Genomic DNA, 26,781 nt, shown 5'->3' with positions numbered 1-26,781 from the left:
GGCCCGAAGACAGTCCAATGGGCAAAGTCACAGCGGAGACCATAGTCAACTTTCTGGATCAGTTCTTCGCTCGCTGGGGCCTGCCTCAGGCCATTACCATGGACAATGGTGCCCAGTTCCTATCGAACCACTTCCTCTCTTACCTCGCAGCCAAAGGTGTCAACCACATCCATACTGCTTTCCATCACATGCAGGCGAACAGAGGGGGGGGGGGTGATTTAAAAATCGGTTCCTAAAAAATGGACTGCGCGAGCACATGGCCGAATGTTGCTCTCTTCTTCAATACCGCGCAGCTTGTTACTTCACTACGGGAGTCTTCCCCACCTAACTCATGTTGGGGCGTGAGCTTGTGCTGCCCATCACCAGACTTCGTGGATCTTCAGTGAGGAAGCATCAGCATGATATGAAGCAGAGAGCTCAGCCGCCAGCCATCGAGGTGTCTGAATGGGTCGGAGTCCGTCGACCTCATCGGGCCAGCAAACTGAGCACGTTCAGGTCAGCCGTCAACTGGGCCCAGTGGCATTCCAGCTGTCTATGCAGGGTCCCTGCTCCCGTGAACACACCGAATGTGGTCAGGCAGGACAGTCCTGTTGCCATGCCACCTGCTCAGCCTCCCGAACAACAGCCAGCTCTGGCTGCCCCTGAGCCCAGACTTGTCAGGGCTCGTGCACGCACTGGGCGTTTTCAGGACTTTGATACTACCTTCCATACATAGACTTTGGGAGGGGGGGAGAATTGTTAGGTTTGTTATTTAGCTCCTGCGAGTTTGTTGCAACAGAACAAAGACAGACAGGCTCGAGCTGTAGCCTATAGGCTACTGTCAGTAGAAGCGTTTGGATATTAGACCATAATCCATAAGCTCAATGTTATGCTTAATACTGCAGAGAATACATCCAGTCAATTTACACAGCAAAATAGATATTTTTTTTAATCAGATAACGAAATCATATGTGCGCGCCCAAGGTTGAGTCACTCCCTCCCAGGCATGCATCTGGAAAAGCTACCAAATGCTTAAGTTGTTTTAGGGACAAGAAATGTATCCTACCTAGGCTACAACAATACAATGTAATGAAGAATGTTATTATTGTTTTCAAGAGCGTACAAAACTAGTCTAGGCTGTAAACTGCAGTGAATAACCTGTCATTTGAATAGCCGCTCAAAAGCCTGGCGTTTTGAATGCATCCTGGTATTCATTGAGAAATACTTGCATCTAACCTATCTGATTGGGCAACCATTTGGATCAGTGATGGGATTTTTCTCTGCAGTTTAGTCTACAAGGTCCAGGCACATTAACAGGCCACTAATATTATGTTGTATTTTGTCAGGATGTTTGGCTAACAGAAACATGCTAATGCAGGGATTTTTAGTGGTGCACTTTTGAATTATGATAATGCACAAGCGCGGTGGATGTTGAACTATAATTTATTAGGTTCAATTAAGAAAAAAGTTATTATAGGATTCTGATTACTGAACTCCTTCAAGTAACAAAGTATAGGATCCATTCAGATGACATTTGATTTCCAATAGGATTATGATAGAAGTGACACAAAATCCTATAGGATTCTATTGGGGGAAAAAAAAATCACTAATCCTATAGAATATTTTGACTAGGGTAGCCGAGCCGCAGCCCCACAATGTGTGAAGGCCTTAAATTTAATTTAACACATTTCTTGTTGATGATTGATTTGTTTACAAGGTGATTCTAGTCTAGATGTAAGAGCCACATTTGTATTTGTATGAATTATATTTAGAATTATAAAATTACATTGTACAACAGTCATTGGGTACAGTCAGAGGCCTAAGGGGAATGGCTGGCTAGAGCCCATACAGTCTTTTCACCGTGCTGTCGGTGCATCCGCTATTGTTAGATTTCTATAAACTCGAAAACACCTAAGTTATAGTTCAATGTGTTGTTGAACGGTAGTGTAAATATATAAAATATATTTATTGTAACAGTATCTATGTGTGTGTTTGGAATAGAAATGTCACTTCAATGCACAATTACTAAAATACTCTTGCCTTAAACTACGTGCAACTGGTCTAAGATACTCGTAATCAGGATAGGTTTGCTCTAGTAGGATTAATGAGACTGGAAGGAAACTTAAAATAAGAAAACCTAAGCTGGCATATTTATTTGGTAATATTTAAATGTATTTAAAATGGTAATCAACTGATAATCAAGGTTCAAAATAGCATGTCAATATCACTAGTAATTAACCTCTCTTGGGTATGTGGGACGTGACCGTCCCACCTGCGGGACACACTATTCAACAGCCAGTGAAATAGCAGGGCGCCAAATTCAAAACAACAAAAATCTCATAATTCAAATTTCTTAAACATATTATACTATTATATCCCATTTTAAAGATAAGATTCTCGTTAATCCAACCGCAGTGTCCGATTTCAAAAAGGCTTTACGGCGAAAGCATAACATTAGATTTTGTTAGCACATCACCTTGACAAGAAAAACCACACAGCCATTTTCCAAGCAAGGAGTGGCGTCACAAAAACCAGAAATACAGCTAAAATGAATCACTAACCTTTGATGATCTTCATCAGATGACACTCTTAGGACTTCATGTTACACAATACATGTATGTTTTGCTCGATAAAGTCCATCATTTATGTCCAAATACCTCCTTTTTGTTCACGCGTTCAGTCCACTACTCCAAATGCAGGAAGCATGCAAAAATGTCACGACGAAAAGTCAAAAAAAGTTATATTTACGTTCGTAGAAATATGTCAAACGATGTATAGCATCAATCTTTAGGATGTTTAACATAAATCTTAAGTAATATTCCAACCGGACAATTGCAATGTCTTCAGAAAAGAAAAGGAACACAGCTCACACTCACGTCAGCGCACCTCTGAGCTCATGTCATTTCCTCACTCATCGGACTCCAGGCCCTCTCGTTGGCTCAATATTCACAGTAAAAGCCTGAAACAACGTTCTAAAGACTGTTGCCATCTAGTGGAAACCTTAGGAAGTGCAAAATGAACCCTAAGTCACTGTATAGGCAATAGGCAATCACTTGAAAAAAAACTACAACCCTCAGATTTCCCACTTTCTGGTTGGATTTTTCTCAGATTTTTGCCTGCCATATGAGTTCTGTTATACTCACAGACATCATTCAAACAGTTTTAAAAACTTCAGTGTTTTCTATCCAAATCTACTAATAATATGCATATCCTACCTTCTGAGCCTGAGTAGCAGGCAGTTTAATTTGGGCACGCCTTTCATCCGGACGTCAAAATACTGCCCCCTACCCTAGAGAAGTTAAAGTATAAAAACGGCATGTCGATATCAAATATCACAAATTCATCAGCATCAATATAAACGATGAGTAGTCGGATTTTGCACCTTTTCTCTCAACGCTGAAGCAAACAACTGATTTCACAACGGTGTCATCACACCAACCGCACGAGTTTGCATCTCATACCTCCTTGTTCTTATAACTTGTTCTTCCCCCTCCGAATCACCCAAGGTCATCGATGAGGATGGAGCCTGCATACAGTGAGGACACAAACGTGATCGGTCCATGAGGAGCTATTTCCAATAATGCCCTAATTGTGCAGTGGGATTTGTAGTTGTAGAACATCTCACTCTACAGCAGAAGAAAGGACGATTTCTGACACCTAAGCTCGGTGCAGTCAACAATGACCTGCGTGTCTGGGTAGCTTTTAAATTCCTCCGGTAGATTGGGCTTCATTTCCTCTTGTGTCATACAGATGGTCACTGCTCCAAGCAGTGTGTATAGGAAGTTGGCCCAGGTGATGATGATCCTACTGACTGCAGAGGGATGGATGAGAAAGTGTTGGCCCAGGTCTCTGAGATCCAGTGTCAGGAAGAGGCAAAGCTCATCCACTGGCTGCAACAAGCAACTGTCTCTGTGTGTATATATATATATATATATATATATATATATATATATATATATATATATATATATATAAATAATTGATTAGTTCAGTGTCATTGCTGTACATTTTTATCACAACTGTTTGTTTTATAGGGCCTGCACATCCATTTTATAGTCTGCAGCATAATAATGTTTTCAGGAGGTTGACTCTGCATGCGTCATGTATTTAATTTAACATTGTATTGTGTATTTAATTTAACATCACATTCTCAAGAAAATAATTATTGATAACACATTTCAACCAATTCACAACATGAAAATTATAACAATCTTACAGTGTACTTGGATGGAAGAGTGACCTCATGCTGCTTGAGTGACCTGCACAAACTTGGCAGTTGCTGATTCAAATCAGTCTCCAAAAAGACACAAGATGGTCATAACTGGGAAATCTGTTGGAAGAATGAAACAAAAGCAGACTGATAAGGTCTCAGCAAAAGCATAACTTTCATCATTACCTATCTAATGATAACATACAATACAAGTTGTGCTGGTTTAGAGTCATCAACCTACCTAGTGTAGAATCATATGTAATTATCTGATCCCACAAACTGCTGCAGACCAATACAACATCTGACAGTCACCTCTTCCAGGTCTCTCCTAAGCCTAGCTATCAACTGCTGTTGGCTCAGGTACTGCACAGTAGTCGTGGTCCTGGGCACAGTTCATCTCATCATCAATTTAATCTCCACCATCCTCTGCATGGTCGGTGCTCGGTCTCTCTCTCTCCTCTCCCAAACAATAGGCCTTGGGGGAAGAACATAATTGTTCCATTGGAAAAGAAGTGGCACTGCCCCCATCTTCAGACAACACAGCCCTCCTGGAGTTGGCTCAACCACATCTTCAGCCACAGACCTTACAGCTATTCCCGATGTTGAAGTTGTTTCACCCGCTTCTTTCGTAGCTCTTCATTGGCAGCTCTTCATTGAATTTTGCAGATGAGCTGCACAGCAATGTTCAGAACAGCTAACCTCTCTTCTCTGACTTCTTTTCTTCATGGTACACGTCTTGATCCTCTTTATGGTGATGTCGATATGTTCCAACAGCTAGCTAGCACTTATTAGCTAACTTAGGTAGCTAGCAGTAAATGCAGCAACTTGAATTAGAAAATACTACATTTGAAGAAACACACCATACTCACACTAGCTATAGTATTCCACTTACACGACTATTACAAACAAAAAAAGCACTTAAGTTGTGTGTGTGTGTGTGTGTGTGTGTGTGTGTGTGTGTGTGTGTGTGTATGTATGTATGTATGTACGTACACACACACACATCTATATATACACACAAGTTTTACACACGTGTGTAAAACTTGAGACATGCAGTGCATTTGGAAAGTATTCAGACCCTTTGACTTTTTCCACATTTTGTTACATTACAGCCTTATTCTAAAATTGATTAAATCGTTTTTTTTCTTCAATCTACAAAAAATACCCCATAATGACAAAACAAAAATAAGAACATTTTTGCTAATTTATTCAACAACAAAAAACTGAAATATCACATTTACGTAAGGAGTCAGACCCTTTACTCAGTGATTTGTTAACACCTTTGGCAGCGATTACAGCCTCGAGTCTTGCGTATGATGCGACAAGCTTGGCACACCTGTATTAGGGGAGTTTCTCCAATTCTCTGCAGATCCTCTCAAGCGCTGCCAGGTTGGATGGGGAGCATTGCTGCACAGCTATTTTCAGATCGGGTTCAAGTCCGGGTTCAAGGCTGGGCCACCCAAGGTTTAGAGACTTGTCCCGAAGCCACTCCTGTATTTTCTTGGCTGTGTGCTTAGGGTCGTTCTCCTGTTGAAATGTGAACCTTCGCCCCAGTCTGAGGTCCTGAGCACTCTGGAGTAGGTTTTCATCAAGCATCTCTCTGTACTTTGCTACGTTCATCTTTGCCTCGAACCTGACTAGTCTCCCAGTTCCTGCTGCTGAAAAACATCCCCACAGCATGATCCTGCCACCACCATGCTTCACCGTAGGGATGGTGCCAGGTTTCATCCAGACTTGACACTTTGCATTGAGGCCAAAGAGTTCAATCTTGGTTTCATCAGACCAGAGAATCTTGTTTCTCATGGTCAGAGTTTAAAGGTGCCTTTTGCCAAACTCCAAGCGGGCTGTCATGTGCCTTTTACTGAGGAGTGGCATCTGGCCACTCTACCATAAAGGCCTGCTTGGTGGAGTGCTGCAGAGATGGGAGAACCTTCCAGATGGACAACCATCTCCACAAGGAACTCTAGAGCTCTGTCAGAGTGACCATTGAGTCTTGGTCACCTCCCTGACCAAGGCCCTTCTCCCCCGATTGCTCAGTTTGGCCAGACGGCCAGCGCTAAGAAGAGTCTTGGTGGTCCTGAACTTCTTCCATTTAAGAATACCCTTCCCCAGATCTGTGCCTCGACACAATCCTGTCTCGAAGGTCTACAGACAATTCCTTCGACCTCATGGTTTTTGGTTTTTGCTCTGACATGCACTGTCAACTGTGGGACCTTATATAGACAGGTGTATGCCTTTCCAAAACATGTCCAACCAATTGAATTTACCACAGGTGGACTCCAATCAAGTTGTAGAAACATCAAGGATGATCAATGGAAACAGGAGGCAACGGAGCTGAATTTCGAGTCTCATAGCAAAGGCTCTGATTACTTATGTAAATCTGTATTACAGTGCCTACTTTCCGAAGGCACCATTTATACACATACACACACCACAAATAGAAGGACCAGAGAGAAATTGCGAGCTAATACTATTATGGGCGACCAATGGCAAAAAACAGGAAATAGTTCACCGGAAGCAGATCGCCATGACATTTATTGGGCCTCCGAGTGGCGCAGCAATCACAGTGCTTGAGGCGTCACTACAGACAGCCTGGTTCAAATCCAGGTTGTATCACAACCGGCCGTGATTGGGAGTCCCATAGCGCGGCGCACAATTGGCCCAGCGTCGTCCGGGTTTGGCCGGTGTAGGCTGTCATTGTAAATAAGAATTTGTTCTTAACTGACTTGCCTAGTTAAATAAAGGTTAAATTAAAAACACACCCTTCCCCCCTATCCCCGCCTCCACGTCAAAAAGAGTACCAAGACTCGGTGGAAAGAAAAGATGACTTGAAGGACCGAAAAAAAAGGTCCTCAAGAACCGAGAGTAAAAACCAAAGAAAGTTCCAGATTGGATGCAAACAAACTTAAGGCTTTCATTTGAATTAAAAAAATTCATACAATTCAATATTTTTTGTATTTTCAAAATTTTCTGTTTCTATGTGCATGACTTCACATTTGCCTACAATAAAAAAAATACAGGGCTTGCAAACTATCACAGATTACAAAGAGAAACCTAGCCGCAAGCTGCCCAGTGAAGCAAGCGTTCCATGTTCGCGTCGAGGCAAGCAACACTGAACCATGCATGAGAGAACCAGCTGTTCCAGAATCAGCTGTGTGATCTCGCTCTGTAACCAACGTGTTTCAAGCAGACCACCATAGTCCCTGTGCCCAAGAAAGCCTATCGCCCCTTGGCACTCACGTATGTAGCCATCAAATGCTTTGAAAAGCTGGTCCTGGCTCACATCAACACCGTCATCCCAAACACCCCGGACCCACTCCAATTCACATACCGCACCAACAGATCATGCAATCTCTATTGCATTTCACACTTCCCTCTCCCACCTGGACAAGAGGAACACCTAGATGAGAATGCTGTTCATTGACTATAGCTGTGTTCAACACCATCCTGCCCTCCAAGCTCATCACTAAGCTCAGGACCCTGGGACTGAACACCTTCCTCTGCAGGTGGATCCTGGACTTCCTGACGGGCCGCCCTAGGTGGTGAGAGTAAGCAATGCTTCTTCCTCCTCAGGAGGCTGAAAATATTTGGCATGGGCATCTCAAATTTTCAAAAAGTTCTACAGCTGCACTATAGAGAGCATCTTGACTAGCTGCATCACCGCTTGGTATGGCAACTGCTTGGGATCTGACCGCAAGGCGCTACAGAAGGTACATCACTAGCCCAGTACATCAGTGGGGCCGAGGTCCTGGATGGCAGGGAACTCTATACCAGGCGGTGTCAGAGGAAGGTCCTAAAAATTGTCAGACTCCAGCCACCGAAGACATAGAATGTTCTCTCTGCTACCGCATGGCAAGTGGTACCGATGTCGAAAGTCTGGAACCAACAGAACCCTGAGCAGCTTCTACCCTCAAGCCATAAGACGGCTATATAGTTAGTTAAATAGTTAACCAGTAGCTACCCGGACCATCTGCATTGACCGTTTTTTGCGTTGTTTTGACTCATCACATATGCTGCTACTGTTTGTTATCTATCATGTTTCCTAGTCACTTTATCCCTACCTATATGTACATACAACAGTAGCTAAGATGGGGAGAAGTCTGTCCATAAAGCGCTGCTCTGCATTCTTAACAACACTATCAACAAGGCAGGTCCTACAGGCCCTGGTTTTGTTGCACCTGAACTACTGTTCAGTAGTGTGGTAAGGTGCCACAAAGAGGGACTTGTGAAAATTGCAGTAAGAGCTAACATTAATGACATGCATGTCAATCTCTCATGGCTCAACGAGGAAGAGAGATTGACATCATCATTACTCGTTTTCGTAAGAGGTGTTGACAAGCTGAAGGTACTGAGCTGTCTGTTTAAAATACTAGCACACAGCTCGGACACCCATGCATACCCCACAAGACATGCCACCAGAGGTCTCTTCACAGTCCCCAAGTCCAGAACAGACTATGGGAGGTGCAGAGTACTACATAGAGCCACGACTACATGGAAGTCTATTCCACATCAGGTAAGTGATGCAAGCAGTAGAATCAGATTTAAAAAGCAGGTAAAACTACACCTTATGGAACAGCAGGAACTGTGAAGTAACACAAACATAGGCACAGACACATGCTTACACACACGATAACATACGCACACACACACACACACACACACACACACACACACACACACACACACACACACACACACAGATGTGTTCTAGATATGTGGTAGCGGAGTATGGGCCTGTAATGAATGTATTGTAATGTTTTTAAAATTGTATAACTGCCTTAATTCTGCCGGACCCCAGGAAGAGTAGCTGCTGCCTTGACAGCAGCTAATGGGGATCAATAATACAAATACACTATATGGACAAAAGTGTGTGGACACCCCTTCAAATTAGTGGATTCGGTTCTTCAGCCACAGGCGTTGCTGACAGGTGTATTAAATCGAGCACACAGCCATACAATCTCCGTAGACAAACATTGGCAGTAGAATGGCCCGTACTGTGACTTTCAACGTGGCACCTTCATAGGATGCCACCTTGCCAACAAGTCAGTTCGTCAAATTTCTGTCCTGCTAGTGCTGCCCCTGTCAACTGTAAGTGCTGTAATTGTGAAGTGAAAACTTCTAGGAGCAACAACGGTGCCGCAAAGTGGTAGGCCACACAAGCTCACAGAATGAGACCGCTGAAGTGGGTAGCTCGTAAAAATTGTCTGTCCTTGGTTGCAACACTCACTACCGAGTTCCAAACTGCCTCTGGAAGCAACATCAGCATAAGAACTGTTCATTGGGAGCATCATGAAACGGGTTTCCATGGCCAAGCAGCCACACACAAGCCTAAGATCATCATGTGCAATGCCAAGCTTTGGCTGGAGTGGTGTGAAGCTCGCCGCCATTGGAGTCTGGAGCAGTGGAAACGCGTTCTCTGGAGTGATTAATCGAACTTCACCGATGACAGATGAATCTGGGATTGGCAGATGCCAGGCGAATGTTACCTGCCCGAATGCATAGTCCCAACGGTAAAGATTGGTGGAGGAGGAATAATGGTCTGGGGCTGTTTTTCATGGTTCATGGTGTTTCATGGTTCAGGTCCCTTAGTTCCAGTCACAGGAGGCTGCTGAGGAGAGGACGGCTCATAACAATGGCTGGAATAGAGTGGTATCAAACACATGATTTCCATGTGTCCAATACCATTCCATTTATTCCATGCAATTATTATGAGCCCGTCCTCCCCAATTAAGGTGCCACCAGCCTCCTGTGGTTCCAGTGAAGGGAAATCTTAACTCTACAGCATACAATGACATTCTGGACGATTCTGTGCTTCCAACTTTATGGCAACAGTTTGGGGAAGGCCTTTCCTGTTTCAGCATGACAATGGCCCTGTGCACAATGCGAGGTCCATACAGAAATGGTTTGTCGAGATCGGTGTGAAAGAACTTGACTGGCCTGCACAGAGCCCTGACCTCAACCACATCAAACACCTTTGGGATGAATTGTAATGCCGACTGCGAGCCAGGTCTAATTGCCCAATATCAGTGCCCGACCGCACTAATGCTCTTGTGGCTGACTGGAAGCAATTCCCCGCATCAATGTTCCAACATCTATTGGAAAGCCTTCCCAGAAAAGTGGAGCTTGTTATAGAAACAAAGGGGGGGGGACCAACTCCATATTAATGCACATGATTTTGGAATGAGATGTTCGATGAGTACTTTTGGCCATGTAGTACATCTACCTGAATTACCTCACACCCTCATTGACTCTGTACTAGTACCTCGTGTATATAGCCAAGTTATTGTTACTCATTGTGTATTTATTCCTTGTGTTAATATTTTTCTGTTATTTATCTTTATTTCTCTCTGCATTGTTGGGAAGGGCCTTAAGTAAGCATTTCACTGTTAGTCTACACCTGCTGTTTACGAAGCATGTGACAAATAAATTGTGATTTGATTTGAGATAAGAACCACTCATGGTGATGAATATGTTGGATTGTTAGTTTTTACGTTTCTGATTAAATTATTGAAAAAGAGTATCTTACTAGCTCATTGTAGCATATGTGGTGGGTATCTGTGCCTGACTGTTGTGTATTCAGCAGTACTTATTCCATACTGTATGGCTTCTGTATACAAAACTAATTCTCAAGAGATTCTGTTCCATTTTCACAGAGCGAGTCAGAGCTACATCTGTTCTGCCATTTTAAACTTCTTGCAGCATCCTCTTCACATTCTTCCCTTTCACTCAACCGACTCCAATATGGAGTGGACAAGAAGGTCGTCTGGAGTCAATTATTGACCAGTTCCAAAATAGAGATGACAAAACCACAGAGGAGAACAGGGGGTGGGAGAGGTCCTTAAAACCTTTGCCACAAGCTGCCTTATGTTTAGTCCCTCTTTCCATTTCAACACAGAACCACACAGCTTCAGCCTCCTACATCAACCCCAGGGTAACAATAATTCAGTGTTGGCTCATGCCAATCAATACAATCCTTTCACTCTCACTGATGTCTCCTTTAATCTCTGGAGTCCTGTAGTTTGTTTGCAAGCATTCTTATTATGGCTTTCGATTTGTTTCTGTAATGCATTGTGGATGGCTAGATCAGCTTTCACGTTCAGGGTATGTCTATGGCAACAACAACCCATCTGCTTGAGCACAGGGAGAGCATATTTTGATTTTGACAATGTCACAAGGTAAGTCAACTTCATAATGCTCCTTTAAAACCTCTTAAACAAATCGGGAAACATGTAGATTTCTGCCTAATTAGGCATACCCAAACAACATTTTTCATGAGATGGCCATAAATAATAACTGGTAATGCTGTATAGGTTGTAGAAAGGTATGGAACTCACCTTGATGATAAAAATAGTTATACATTGCTGAGGTTTATTCACATTTGAGGACACAAGCTCAAGTACATACTAGAAATACAGTACTATGAAAATATTCAACATAAGTGGGGCAATAGCGCTTGAAATGACTGAAAGGCTTTCTAAATATAGTAACAATAAAATGATAAAGTACTAACTATAAGATGTCACATTTCTTATAACCGTAAAATAAATATGATCATACTTAGTGTATATATTGGCATCATTTCATATAACTGATGACAGAGTGTTCTGCCAAGCATCCACTGAGAGGCACAGAGACACCATTCAAATGTGTACAGACTCGTTACGATCAGCTTTAAGCATAGAGTGATTTTGTACGTCTGTGACCAAGAGAAAGTGGTCTCGTTTCAATTCAACTAAATTATTTTGTATTTTTCCTGATTGAGAGCTATAAATCAATCATCACAGTGAGATGAAACTGCTGTTTTTGTATTCGCTAGACTCTCCCATTTTATATGAGCTATTGCAAGCACAGCTACAAGCTACACAGGCACAGGAAATCGTTATTTTGTCTGCTTAGGCCAGAAAATGTGAAGTGTTGCTCGGTATGCAAATAGCAGATTTCTTGTGTCTGTGAACCTTCATATGCGCTTGCATTAGCGCATATGAATCAGGACTATGGAGCCAGATACCTGCCAAAAGGTTGAACGTACATATCGCTAGGTTCGTAAGAAAATCCATACGTAAATTGTTAGGATTGTAAGAAAAGCCATGCGTGAAACATGAACGTCAAATTTAATCTGTGAACGTACAAACACCATGTTACGATTATGGACTAGCATTTCTAGGCTTGAACAAATTCTGACTGACACAGTAGCGGTTCGTGGGTAAAATCTTTGGGGAAGTTAAGCACCCCCACCCCTAAAAAAGCCATACAACAATCGACGTGTTGTGATAATTGCGTTGTTTCCTCTATAACATGTTAATTCATGATACATAGGCCGAGACAATAAGAAGACAGTGGCAGAATAAATTCAACCATACCTTTTTTTTTTATATCACAAAACTGGATAGCAACCTCTGGCCAGTGAAGTCCACAAAGCATATCGCGTGTACAGCAACAGACAGTTACATGACCTACAGCATGGTCAAGCAAGTCAATGTTTCCGACATTTTTGTGGTTCTAAACTATTGATTTAGAACCACAGAGTTACAGCAAGTCAAAGAAAACAGAAGCTGCCTCCACTATTCCAGCACCATTTCAACATAATCAAATCACCTCTGCTTAGTCTAATACAGTGAAAACTAAAAGATAGCAAAAAACGATTTAGTCCAATCAACGTAATCTAAATATGATGTGGCTGTCCATGGTTCTGATTTCTGTGTGTGCGTATGCATTCGTGCAAGTAGAAAACATGACTCACCCTACTTGTAGAGAAACGCCAGTGCCATCCTCCTCTCTTTAATGTTGATGAAATGGTCTATCACTCTGGCATACAGTTCACGCTTTTCTTTTTTGTTGTCCTAGGCTACCTGCTGAAATGCTTGCTCGCTACCCTAACTTCCATTAGCATTCTACATCAAGCTACATATTGAACTCCCATCCTCAGGCCAGGGGCACTAAATGTATGAATTAATGGTTGGTTCAGAATCGCCATTATAGTCATTGGCCAGTAAGGAGAATTAAATAAAACAACAAGTCAAAATCCCTATCCATCCATGGCTAATTTAGGAAAGGGACAATTTTAGCTAGCTGACTAGCTAGCTACTGGAGGACAACAACGCAACAAGATGCAACAATTAGATGTTTCAGTCAATGACGTATGCTCTCAATGGGATTGGATAGGAGTGACGCCAAATCCAAGCTGGCTTCCTTTGACAATTTTTTTGTGCACAAGGACCATTCACAGTTGAGCTCGCTCAGTTTAGATCAATGCTGATTGGCACATTTTCAAAAATACATTTGTCAAGGGAGGCCAGACGCTCGCTGACTTCCCTGACCTTCAATGCTACGGGCGGCAACAATGCCATACTCGTTCTCCTGTGAGATACATTATTTTCCTTCACTCTGCGGTCGGACTCATCCCAAACCATCTCAATTTGGTTGAAGTCGTGGAGGATTGTGGAGGCCAGGTCATCTGATGCAGCACTTCATCACTCTCCTTCTTGGTCAAATAGCCCTTACACAGCCTAGAGGTGTGTTGGGTCATTGTCCTGTGGAAAAACAAATGATAATCCCACTAAGCGCAAACCAGATGGGATGGCGAATAGCTGCAGAATGATGTGGTAGCCATGATGGTTAAGTGTGCCTTGAATTCTAAATAAATCACAGACAGTGTCACCAGCAAAGCACCCCCACACCATAACACCTCCTCCTGCATGCTTTACGGTGGGAAATACACATGCGGAGATCATCCGTTCAGCCACACCGCATCTCATAAAGGCAGCGATTGGAACCAAAAATGTCAAATTGGACTCAAGGCCACTTTTTACTGAGTGGAATTCACGAATATAACTAAATTCGACTAGCTACATTCGGTTCATGTCCTTTGCAGACGCCAAATTACTGACACAAGTTTGTACGCATAAAAAGATCTGTAACTGAGTAAAGGGAGACAAAGTAAGAATTTAACGTGTAAATGTTCATTCATAGTCGTAACATAGATCTGTAAACATACAAACATTTACATTTCATGTTTCACACATGGCTTTTCTTACGATACGTACGTTCAACATTTTGGCAGGTATCTGGCTCCATATAGGACAACCTGTGCTTTTATTAGGGAGTGTAAAGCAATTGATGTTGTGCCCTTCACAGAGTGTGCTTTACACAGAAATATCGGTCGGAACCAATCCAGAACCTCTCAAAGTCCCCTAAATAGGGGGCTTAACATCTAAGAGATTTTTAATAAACCTTGTTTATTTGTTTTAGTACAGACAATAGGCTACATTGTTTATTGCTGCAACAGCATAAATATTTGTTTGTACTGATACTATAAATCAGTATATAAGTACTGATGCTATAATGAATATTTCGACCTTGTACTACGGCACATATACAGTTGAAGTCGGAAGTTTACAAACACTTAGGTTGGAGTCATTAAAACTCATTTTTCAACCACTACACAAATTTCACGTTAACAAACTATAGTTTTGGCAAGTCGGTTAGGACATCTACTGTGTGCATGACAAGTAATTTTTCCAACAATTGTTTACAGACAGATTATTTCACTTATAATTCACTGTATTACAATTCCAGTGGGTCAGAAGTTTATATACAAAGTTGACTATGCCTTTAAACAGCTTGGAAAATTATGTCATGTCTTTAGAAGCTTCTGATTGACTCAAATGATGTCAATTAGCCTATGTATTTCAAGGCCTACCTTCAAACTCAGTGTCTCTTTGCTTGACGTCATGGGAAAGTCAAAAGAAATCAGCCAAGACCTCAGAAAAAATATTGTAGACCTCCACAAGTCTGATTCATCCTTGGGAGCAATTGCCAAACACCTGAAGGTACCACGTTCATCTGTACAAACAATAGTACACAAGTATAAACACCATGGGACCATGCAGCCGTCAACCGCTCAGGAAGGAGACGCGTTGTCTCCTAGAGATGAATGTACTTTGGTGCGAAAAGTGCAAATCAATCCCAGAACAACAGCAAAGGACCTTGTGAATATGCTGGAGGAAACAGGTACAAAAGTATCTATATCCACAGTAAAACGAGTCCTATATCGACATAACCTGAAAGGTCGCTCAGCAAGGAAGAAGCCACTGCTCCAAAACCGCCATAAAAAAGCCAGACTACAGTTTGCAACTGGGGACAAAGATTGTACTTTTTGGAGAAATGTCCTCTGGTCTGATGAAACAAAAATATAACTGTTTGGCCATAATGACCATCGTTATGTTTGGAGGAAAAAGGGGGAGGCTTGCAAGCTGAAGAACACCATCCCAACTGTGAAGCACGGGGGTGGCAGCATCATGTTGTGGGGGTGCTTTGCTGCAGGAGGGACTGGTGCACTTCACAAAATAGATGGCATCACGAGGAAGGAAAATGACGTGGCTATATTGAAGCAACATCTCAAGACATCAGTCAGGAGGTTCAAGCTTGGTTGCAAATGGGTCTTCCAAATGGGCAATGACCCCAAGCATACTTCCAACGTTGTTGCAAAATGGCTTAAGGATAACAAAGTCAAGGTACTGGAGTGGCCATCACAAAGCCCTCACCTCAACCCTACAGAAGATTTGTGGGCAGAACTGAAAAAGTGTGTGCGAGCAAGGAGGCTTACAAACCTAACTCAGTTACACCAGCTCTGTCAGGAGGAATGGGCCAAAATTCACCCAACCAATTCTGGGAAGCTTGTGGAAGGCTACTAGAAACGTTTGACCCAAGTTAAACAATTTAAAGGCAACGCTACCAAATACTAATTGAGTGTTTGTAAACTTCTGACCCACTGGGAATGTGAGGAAAGAAATAAAAGCTGAAATATATCATTCTCTCTACTATTATTCTGCCATTTCACATTCTTAAAATAGAGTGGTGATCTTAACTAACCTAAGACAGGGAATTTTTACTAGGATTAAATGTCAGGAATTGTGAAAAACTGAGTTTAAATGTATTTGGCTAAGGTGCATGTAAACTTCCGACTTCAACTGTATTATTATTTGTTTATGCTTTATTATGAACGTTTGTGTGCGTGTGTGTGTGTGCCTTTGCACGTGCGCGTCCATGCACGCATGTGTGCATGCACACGCACAACAGAGTAAATAAGACTGTTCCATCAACACAGCTCTTCACCACATGGCAGGGCTGTGCTGGTGTGTTTAGAGGTCTGTCAAGTGGAAAATAATGGTTTCTGAAGAGCTCTTTGAACAACAACAGGAAACATACAGCCAAAAGAGTTCATTAGGATGGTGAGAGGCACATCTGACCTCCCCACCATTAATTTCTCCTCCACTTAACCTCCTTCTTGTTTTCTCATACTAGAATATTAGAATAATGCGAGATAGAATAGGCAAGTGTACCCAAGCATTAAGACACTCAGATATATTTCTGCAGATGGGACTCGCTGGACCAATCCATCCAATGCATTGGCTGTAGTACAATATATGTTTACTAATATCTGCAAACAGGCACCAGAGGCATTACAGCAACTTAGAGAATGAGTGAGTGAGTGAGTGAGTGAGTGAGTGAGTGAGTGAGTGAGTGAGAGATGGGGGGCAGACAATTGAGTCAATTAGAGCAATACTAACAACCAAAGCATTGATGCAATAAAAAAGGAGCGATCATTTCACTAAAAGCTCTCTCCATTGAATGGGTTTTACTTCTTCAGATCAGCCCTGATAAAAGGACAATACATATTTCTCGTTAAGAAAACAGGTGGGAAATCTAAAGAAGTTAATGGTCAGAGAATAACTTAATGTTAGAGATCCATGAGCATAGTGCACTCACTAAAATTGAAATGGATTCATATAACAACTACAAGAAGCATTGTAAATGTATATCCAGTTACAGTTCAGTGAGTTTACAATTGGGAGGCAACCTTCAGACTGATGCCTAAATGTGTGGGCTGTGGTGATGGCAACATTTTTAGACTTATTGGCAACCCCATTTGAATGCCTTGATACTCACTTGTGAACTGAACATTGGAATACCTGATGTATTTAAATACGTATCAGGATCACGTAAATATGCTGAGGAATCTTTAGTATGAGTTCACGTCATTTCAGCTGTTTAAAATAATGTACCTGATTTGATACTAAATGTTTCTGTCCCACTGTGGGTATATTTAACAACACTGCACCAAAGTCAAATCAAAGTGTATTTGTCATATGCACAGGGTACAGCACAGTATTCACAGTACATTGAAATGCTTTGCCTACTTGCAAACTATCCTCTCAATTATGTTATCTAATAAAAGTATAAAAAAAATATAGAATTCAAATAGAGATCAAATACCATATGTACACTGGAAATATGTCATTGGAGACAGCTGCTTTGCATATACTTTTTCAGAGATGATTGCAGAGGAATGGTAAAAGTATCTCTCTAACAACTTAATTCACCTTTCATTCTCCCTCTGCATTCAGACAAACCTCAACGTGTGAATGTCTGGGAGAGATGGGAGAAATGGGGAATAGCGTAGTGAGAAGAGTGATGATAGGCAAGGTAGAGAAATAGAAAAGGCCCGGGGGAGGGTTGGGGGGAACAGGGAGGTCCTCTATCCTCTTGTCCCAGCAGAGAAAGGTATGGGGAAAACATCTGTAATTTTCACCACAGGATGCAGTGTAATTGAGTCACTAAAAACACAGATACAGAGATGAATAAAAGCAAAGGGGTGTAATAATGCAGGGTACTACCCTAAAGAGATTAGATTGTGCATCTCCTACTACCAAGTGTTTTCCTTCTTTTCATTCTACAGAGCTTTTGGTGTGTTCATCTCAGGAATAAATCTGTCATTTGGGTTTCATTTATTGCCTTTTTTCTTTAACTTTCTCAGAGAATAATAATTTGTCAAAATAAATCATTTGTTCAAATAAAGCAAATAATATATGATATATAGTGTGTTTGTGTGTGTGTGTGTGTGTGTGCGTGCGTGCGTGTGTGACCTAGATGCAGCTCATCAATTCAAAGTATCCAGGGTTGGGAAGTAACAGATTCAACGGTAGTCCGTTAGGGTAAATATACCTATTAAGGCCATGTACCCATTAAACCCACTTCCATTTTTTGATTAAATGTTTCAACCAATTCATCTGGTTATTATATCCATAGCAGTTTTTATTCTAAGCCAATCAGATGTTTTATTATTAAAGTTATTGACAGTTCTTGTCACACCCTGATCTGTTTCACCTGTCTATGTGCTTGTCTCCACCCCCCTCCAGGTGTCTCCCATCTTCCCCATGATCCCCAGTATATTTATACCTGTATTCTCTGTTTGTCTGTTGCCAGTTCATTTTGTCCATCAAGCACACACACACTTTTAAAATATATATTTCTAAATGATTTTCCACTAACCCTTCCACCCCTCCCCTAATTGGAGTAAACTAATGAACACCACCACTTAGGCTTCTACTTCCAGCTTATACATACTATATAAATTTTACAGAAATAATGTTATTTTTCAATTGTTATCTTATTCCATCTATTTCTGAAGACCATCCCATTTGATTTCCATTTGCCATAAAACAATTTAACTGTGCTGTTTCAAACATTCTGAACCTATATACATTTTAAGGACACAGTATATTTTACATTAGTTATTAGTCCCACCCTTCAGCTCCACTCAACCTCTCCCATCTATGTCTTAACACCATCCATATTGGATTTCTATTTGGCATATTTTTCCACTGTGCTGTTATGTTTTACAAAAGTTCTGAACCTTTCTATTCTCATAGTTTCTACAGATTGTAAATTAAAGATAAACATTTTTGCTAAAAGTAATATACTATTGATCAATTGACTATGACTTTTCAAATCCCCCAGTAGCGCTATTTATTTATATTTTTTATTATACAAAATTCTTGCAATCAATAGAATGTTATATATATATATATATATATATATATATATATATATATATATATATATAAACATTCTATTGGTTGCAAGAATTTTGTATAATAATTCAAATGGAAAAATGTTGTATAATAATTCAAATGGAAAAATTAAGTTTTGAATCCGGCATCCTTTTGCATATCAGTTCATAAACCAGGTGCCATGGAATCGGTAAATCAAAAATCTATTTTGCAATTTATATTGCACAGTTGTCCATTTTTTTGTTCCTTTAAAAAAATTCTAATTAAACTGGTATACTTTTTTTATTTATCACAATTTTCCTTAAAACCTGTTGGGGATAGGGGGCAGTATTGAGAATTTTGAAAAAAATATGTGCCCATTTTTAACTGCCTCCTACACCAACTCAGAAGCTACAATATGCATATTATTGTTCAGGTTTGGATAGAAAACACTCAATTTTCTAAAACTGTTTGAATGGTGTCTGTAAGTATAACAGAACTCATATGGCAGTCAAAACCCTGAGACAAATTCTGACAGGAAGTGGATACCTGATGTGTTGAATTACCTTTAAGCCTATGCCATTGAAACACACAGGGGCTTATTAATCGTTGAGCACTTCCTATGGCTTCCACTAGATGTCACCAGTCTTTACAAAGTTGTTTGAGTCTTCTACTGTGAGAACTGAACGAACAAGAGCCTTGGAACGGTGGTGGCCGACAAGACTCTGGCGCGCGAGTTCATGCTGGGTACTCTCGTTCCAATACGTTTTAAAAGAGAATGCAATCGTCCGCCTTGAATATTATTCATGTTCTGGTTGAAAAAGGCCCTAATGATTTATGCTATACAACGTTTGAACGAACGTAAATATTTTTTCTCCCCTCTTTCATGAAGAGAAGTCTGGCGGGCTTAGATCATGTGCTAACAACACGGAGCTTTTTGGACATAAATTATGAGCTTTTTCGAACAAAACTACATTTGTTATGGACCTGGGATTCCTGGAACTGACATCTGATGAAGAGAATCAAAGGTAATGGATTATTTACATAGTATTTTCGATTTTAGATCTCTCCAACATGGCGGTTAGTCTGTATCGCAAAGCGTATTTTTCTGGGCGCAGTGCTCAGATTATTGCAAAGTGTGATTTCCCAGTAAGGTTATTTTTAAATCTGGCAATCCGGTTGCGTTCAAGAGATGTAAATCTATAATTCTTTGTAGTAATGTTGCAATTAGAAATTTTGTATAGAGCCCACATTTCCATACATTTTTGTTAGCTGCATGAATGACATAACGCCACCAGTCCTATTTATGATATAATTTACAAAGATGATATTTTTTTATCAGTTAGTAGATTTGATTTTTACCACAATATTCGTTGTATTATTTGTTCTGTCTTTTCTGGTGGATTAAACTGAAACTGCAACCAACTTTCTATGGCTCGTTTTAAAAATATAGATATTTTAGAGATTGTTTCATTTTCAAATAACTGAAAGTGAGAGGTTGTAATCTGAATTAAGGGGAAAAAAGGCCTTTCTTGAACATGGGGTGAGACATTCTTACTAATCTGCTAGAGAACCAGTTTGGATTTAAGTATAACTTTTGTATGACTAACTCCTTTAGTGAGAGGTCTAATGCTTTAATATTTAATCATTTCTGAACCCAGAATTCATATTCATTATAGAAATAGGCCTATTTAATTAATTTTGTCTGGCTTGCCATTCCAAATAAAATTTTATATTTCTTGCTCATAAAATAAATAAAAAAACAGGTCGCTCGGTGTATGCAAGACCATAAGCAAATAGGTAAACTGGGATATGACTAAAGAGTTAATCAGGGTGATTTTTCCACAAATAGACAGGTATTTTCCTTTCCATGGTAGCAAGATCTTATCTTTTTTTGATAACTTTTTATTAAAATGTATTGAGAATATATATATATAAATAAGAGAGAGAGAGAGAGAGAGAGAGAGATAGGGATAGATATATGATGCACACACAGAGTATGCATCAAAAACATGTTGACAATCTCTATTGCATTCCACACTGCCCTTTCCCACCTGGACTAAAGGAATACCTATCTGAAAATGCTATTCATTGAATACAGCTCAGCATTCAACACCATAGTCCCCTCAAAACACCTCCCTCTGCAAAAGGATCCTGGACTTCCTGACAGACGGCCCCGAGGTGGTAAGGGTAGGTAACAACACATCTGCCACGCTGATCCTCAACACGAGGGCCCCTCAGGGGTAAGTGCTCAGTCCCCTCCTGTACTCCCTGTTCACTCATGACTGCATGGCCAGGCACGACTCCAACACCATCATGAAGTTTGCCGATGACACAATAGTGGTAGGCCGGATCACCGACAACGATGAGACAGCCTATAGGGAGGAGGTCAGAGACCTGGCAGTGTGGTGCCAGGATAACAACCTCTCCCTCAACAGGATCAAGACAAAGGAGATGATTGAGGACTACAGGAAAAGGAGGACTGAGCATGCCCCCATTCTCATCGACGGGGCTGTAGTGGAGCAGGTTGAGAGCTTCAAGTTCCTTGGTGTCCACCTCACCAACAAACTATCATGGTCCAAACACACCAAGACAGTCGTGAAGAGGGCAGGACAAAGCCTATTCCTCCTCAGGAGACTGAAAATATTTGGCATGGGTCCTTAGATCCTCAAAAAGTTCTACAGCTGCACCATCGAGAGCGTCCTGACTGGTTGCATCACTGCCTAGTATGGCAACTGCTTGGCCTCCGACCGCAAGGCACTACAGAGGGTAGTGTGTACTCCCCAGTACATCCCCGGGGCCAAGCTCCCTGCCATCCAGGATCTCTACCAGGCGGTGACAGAGGAAGGCCCTAAAAATGGTCAAAGACTCCAGCCACCCTAGTCATAAACTTTTCTCTCTGCTACCGCATGGCAAGTGGTACCGGAGCACCAAGTCTAGGGACAAAAGGCTTTTAAACAGCATGTACCCCTAAGCCATAAGATGCCTGAACAGCTAATCAAAGGGCTACCCAGACCCCTCTTTTACGCCGCTGCTACTCTCTGTTTATTATCTATGCATGGTCACTAACTCTACCTACATATTACTTCAATTACCTCGACTAACTGGGACCCCCGCACATTGACTCTGTACCGGTACCCCCAGTATATAGACTCGCTATTGTTATTTTACTGCTACTGTTTAATTATGTTACTTTTATTTAAAAAAAAATTGTGACAAATAAAATGATTTGATTGGCTTGCTCAAAGTATTTTGTTACCCTAGCACTTGCGCAGTAACATTGTCACAAAACAAATGGTGGTTAAAATATAGGATTCAAATTGTTATAATGTCTGACGATTTGAAAAGCTAAATTTGTGGGTGAAAAAAAAGTATATTTTATGAATATTTTGTTGTGGATATTTCCATGAAAACACCAACATTTAATCAATATAGATTTTTATTAGAAAGGAGCATCAAGCTCATCATGTGCACTTTCACCATCCTGTGATGTTCATCATCACTTATTTCATCTGTAGCTTAATAAACAGCATTTTTTCCTGAGATGTAATGGGAGAACCACACAACACATTTGTATTTATTATGGATCCCCGCTAGCTACTCTTCCTGGGGTCCAGCAAAAATTATGGCAGTAATATACATTATACAGTTGAAGTCGGAAGTTTACATACACCTTAGCCAAATACATTTAAACTCAGTTTCACAATTCCTGACATTTAATCCTTGTACAAATTCCCTGTCTTAGGTCAGTTAGGATCACCACTTTATTTTAAGAATGTGAAATGTCAGAATAATAGAGAGAATTATTTATTTCAGCTTTTATTTCTTTCATCACATTCCCAGTGGGTCAGAAGTTTACATACACTCAATTAGTATTTGGTAGCATTGCCTTTAAATTGTTTAACTTGGGTCAAACGTCTCAGGTAGCCTTCCACAAGCTTCCCACAATAAGTTGGATGAATTTTGGCCCATTCCTCCAGACAGAGCTGGTGTAACTAAGTCAAGTTAGTAGGCCTCCCCTTGCTTGCACATGCTTTTTCAGTTCTTCCCACAAATTCTCTATAGGCTTGAGGTCAGGGCTTTGTGATGGCCACTCCAATACCTTGACTTTGTTGTCCTTAAGCCATTTCGCCACAACTTTGGAAGTATGCTTGGGGTCATTGTCCATTTGGAAGACCCATTTGCGACCAAGCTTTAACTTCCTGACTGATGTCTTGAGATGTTGCTTCAATATATCCACATCATTTTCCTCCTCATGATGCCATCTATTTTGTAAAGTGCAACAGTCCCTCCTGCAGCAAAGCACCCCCACAACATGATGCTGCCACCCCTGTGCTTCACAGTTGTGATGGTGTTCTTCAGCTTGCCAGCCTCCCCCTTTTTCCTCCAAACATAACAATGGTCATTATGGCCAAACAGTTCTATTTTTGTTTCATCAGACCAGAGGATATTTCTCCAAAAAGTATGATCTTTGTCCCCATGTGCAGTTGCAAACCGTAGTCTGGCTTTTTTATGGCGGTTTTGGAGCAATGGCTTCTTCCTTGCTGAGCGGCCTTTCAGGTTATGTCGATATAGGACTCATTTTACTGTGGCAATAGATACCTGTTTCCTCCAGCATCTTCACAAGGTCCTTTGCTGTTGTTCTGGGATTGATTTGCACTTTTCGCACCAAAGTACATTCATCTCTAGGAGACAGAATGCATCTCCTTCCTGAGTGGTATGACAGCTGCGTGGTCCCATGGTGTTTATACTTGCGTACTATTGTTTGTACAGATAAACTTGGTACCTTCAGGCGCTTGGAAATTGCTCCCAATGATGATCCAGAGCGTGGAGGCCTACAATATTTTTTCTGAGGTCTTGGCTGATTTCTTTAGATTTTCCCATGATGTCAAGCAAAGAGGCACAGAGTTTGAAGGTAGGTCTTGAAATACATCCAAATGATTCAAATGACGTCAATTAGCCTATCAGAAGCTTCTAAAGCCATGACATTGTTTTCTGGAATTTTCCAAGCTGTTTAAAGGCACAGTCATTTTAGTGTATGTAAACTTCTGACCCACTGGAATTGTGATACAGTGAATTATAAGTGAAATAATCTGTCTGTAAACAATTGTTGGGAAAATGACTTGTGTCATGCACAAAGTAGATGTCCTAACCGACTTGCCAAAACTATAGTTTGTTAACAAGAAATGTGTGGAGTGGTTGAAAAAATAGTTTGATTGACTCCAACCTAAGTGTAACTTCCGACGTCAACTGTATTATAATTTAGAAAAAGAACTAATACATTTTAAAACAGATTTCACAATACATTATGTCCCTTCAGGCCACTACAACACACAATCCAGGTGTGCATAGTGTGTATGTTATGTGTGTTTGTATCTCAGTGTGTGACTCTTCACAGTCCTCGCTGTTCTATAAGGTGTATTTTATCAATTTTTTTCTTCTATGTATCTGATTTTACTGCTTGCGTGAATTACTTTATGTGGAATAGAGTTCCATGTAGCCATGGCTCTATGTAGTACTGTGTGCCTCCCAGTCTGTTCTGGACTTGGGGACTGTGAAGAGAATTCTGGTGGCATGTCTTGTGGGGTATCAAATCAAATGCTATTTGTCACATGTGCCAAATAGAATAGTGAAATGCTTACTTCCAAGCCCTTAACCAACAATGCAGTTAAGAAAAAAAGAAAATAAATAAAAGTAACAAATAATTAAAGAGCAGCCAAGGTGAGTAATCGCTGTTTTGATGTTCAGAAGCTACTTTCGGTCATAAGAGACGGTAGCAGCAACATTATGTACAAAATAAGTTACAAACAATGCGAAAAAACAAACAAAATAGCACGGTTGGTTTAGAGGCCATAAAACAGCAGCCATTCCCTCCGTCGCCATTATCACAATATGCATGGGTGTTCAAGCTGTGTGCTAGTAGTTTAAAACAGACAGCTCGGTGCATTCAACATGTCAATACTTCTTCATTGCTACTTGTTTTGTAAGTCAATCTCTCTTCTACTTTGAGCCAAGAGCGATTAACATGCATATTATTAATGTTAGCTCTACATGTACATTTAAGGGACAACCTTGCTGCACTGTTCTGGGCTAGTTGTAATTTCCCAAGTCCCTCTTTGTGGCACCTGATCACACGACTGGGAAGTATTGTTGCTGGTATTGCTGGTATTGTTGTTAAGAAGGCAGAGCAGCGATTTATTATGGACAGACATCTCACCATCTTAGCTACTGTTGCATCAATATGTTCTGACCATAAGTTTACAATCTAAGGTTACGCCAAGCAGTTTAGTCTCCTCAACTTGCTCAATTTACCATTATTAATTACAATATTTAGTTGAGGTTTAGGGCTTAGTGACTGATTTGTCCCAAATACAATGCTTTAGTTTTTGAAATATTTAGGAATAACTTATTCTTGCCACCCATTCTGAAACTGACTGCTGCTCTTTGTTAAGTGCTGCAGTAATTCGAGTGACTGCAAGATACTTGCGTATAAAGGCCTTTCTACCTCCATTTCTCGCATAATTAATGTTACCGATACAAAAAGATCCTACCATGTCAAACAAATTGTCTGTCAGCATTTATAAAATTGTACTGGCATATTGTGTTTCCATCAGACCGGTCATTACTTTTTTTATGAGTCAGGTAATTAATCTGCAAGAAATGGCTGTATGGAAACCAGATTAATTGTTTTTTTTCCAAGCAAGGCTTGTGTTGCCATAGTGAATAAAAGTCTACATTGATAATGTAGCCTACAAATAAACATGTATCCAACTCCTATAGCGCACACACACACTCACAAACTGAAAACGTGCACATTGTACAATCAATTATCACATTAATTTGCACATATCCACTGTAGGCCTATTTTACAAACTGCGGCAAAATTGTTTCCTGTTTCAGTCACGTCTTTGGTCATGTCCGCGTGCGTCAAACAAAATCACCCACATGATTGGTTGACAATAGAGCCTCCCACAAGACAAGCGATGGCTGCAGGATGAATATTACGAGCAACTGCAAAAACTTGTGCCATGTTCAAAACAACTGGGAACTCTTCCGAGATTTCAACACAACTGGGAACTCGGAAAAAACAAGCTCCGACTGGGAAAGATCGTTTTAAACGGTCATCCAACTCCTAATTCCCACTCGGGAACTCGGGCCTCTTTCTAGAACTCCGACATGAATTTCACTAACGTCATGATCTGACCTCGTATTTTTCACAGTTCCCAGTTGTCTTGAACGCACCATTACAGTCGGCTGCAGTCAAAAAGGCATGACCTTTGATCACATGATTTATGTGAAGTTCATTCAGTAGGCGCAAATCGGACAATTTCCAGACCAGCCTTGGCCGGAAATTCGTCACTCGTTCATCCAGTGATTGTGTTTTCATCCACCGGTAGCTTGTGGGTGCTTTATATGAGCTACAGTCAGTGCATGTCTACTTATATTAAATAATTATTAATATAAGCCTACTGTATGATAGCTAGCAAATTAATTAGTTAACTAACGTTATCCTGCCTAGCTGGAACTTCTGAAGAAGGAAAATGTTTTTAAAAAATGTCCAAAAGATTACCAAACAAAAACATATGTACTTTTTAATGAGACGGTTGTGCCGTCATTTGCATCAGTAGCACAGTATCTAACTTATTTGCATTCGTTTTTACTTACTTGCATGTTGACTTCTCCAGTGATGTTGTTTTTAAATTATGGACTTTCATTAGCGGATTATGGGGAGTTTCAGGCCCCTTAGTTAACATAATTGTA

The 26,781-nt window shown here is 40.8% G+C and overlaps 1 long non-coding RNA gene across 1 annotated transcript; it reads right to left on the bottom strand.

The window, feature by feature from the left end:
* Positions 1-3,243: 3,243 nt before the first annotated feature.
* On the bottom strand, positions 3,244-26,767 carry LOC115167687 (uncharacterized). Its single transcript, XR_003870528.1, has 4 exons — positions 26,686-26,767; positions 4,196-4,309; positions 3,637-3,888; positions 3,244-3,505 (listed from the first exon to the last, which is right to left on the bottom strand). It is a non-coding gene; the product is annotated as an uncharacterized LOC115167687 (long non-coding RNA).
* Positions 26,768-26,781: the final 14 nt, after the last annotated feature.

This window comes from Salmo trutta, chromosome 29, assembly GCF_901001165.1.
Source record: "Salmo trutta chromosome 29, fSalTru1.1, whole genome shotgun sequence".
Lineage (NCBI taxonomy): Eukaryota > Metazoa > Chordata > Actinopteri > Salmoniformes > Salmonidae > Salmo > Salmo trutta.
Note: the sequence above shows the minus strand (reverse complement) of the source record. Positions and strands in the feature narration are given on the sequence as shown.